Source organism: Octopus bimaculoides, chromosome 4, assembly GCF_001194135.2.
Source record: "Octopus bimaculoides isolate UCB-OBI-ISO-001 chromosome 4, ASM119413v2, whole genome shotgun sequence".
Lineage (NCBI taxonomy): Eukaryota > Metazoa > Mollusca > Cephalopoda > Octopoda > Octopodidae > Octopus > Octopus bimaculoides.
In genome coordinates this window covers 73,257,262-73,258,362 of record NC_068984.1, presented here as the reverse complement: position 1 = coordinate 73,258,362, position 1,101 = coordinate 73,257,262, and positions in this window count along the sequence as shown.

Sequence of the window (1,101 nt, the reverse complement as noted above, 5' to 3'; positions counted from 1 at the left end):
AGAGAGAGAGAGAGAGAGAGAGAGAGAGAGAGAGAGAGAGAGAGAGAGAGACAGACAGACAGACAGAGGGAGAGAGAGAAGGAGAGGGAGACGGAGATGATGACTGTCAATTTTGACGGTGAGACAGAACCAACGGAGATTCTTCCGATGCATATGCAAGTTCAGTTTTTCAATCAACTGAGTTAATTGATCCCGAGTTTTCGTGTGGATAAAGCGTTCGAAAAATACGTGTACTTTTAAGGAAATTGTCCGTCATAACCAGTAATACAAAGTGAGTGTGACAAGGCTATAAACGTTAATTGCATGCACGATCCCTCCGATGAGCTTCTCCACAGTTTCTAATGAATTTTATTCAAAACGTGTATATGTGTATCCATGCATACATACATACATTCATACATACATACATACCTGCAAGCATACACGCACACACACACACACACCGCACACACAGAGTTTCAATTTACAGAAAACAAAAGACGAAGACAGGTGAAGGAACAACAAGCAGGTATATTATGTTAACGCTTTGGAAGAATGAAGTCGTTGACGTTTCGTGTCTACGTTCTTCGACAGGGGAAAAAGGGGAGAGAATGAAAACAAAAATAGAGCGAGAAAGCAGACTCACACACAAACTCCCACACATACACACACACACATACACACAAACTCCCACACATACACACACACACATACACACACACACATACACACACACACATACACACACACACATACACACACACATATCTTTTACTTGTTTGAGTCATTACATTGCACCCATGCTGGAGCACCACCTTGAACGAATTTGCATTGTTTTTCAATTGAACTCTATTTCTCTTTAATTGTTAAAGCCTCTTTCTTCATCATTAGCTAACGATATTAGATCGGCAGACCTATTAAAATATATTATCTCTAAACGTCAAAGCCAGAACTAAATAAAAATTATAATTGCTTTACAGTAGAGATAAAATAAGTAAAAGCCGAAAGCTTTATCCTTCATTGAACTCCAAACAGGAGCATAAGTAGTAGCACATTTTGTTTAATCTCCACCTAACCACATAATTCTCAAATATAACATATAATTAATATCAGTTGTGAATT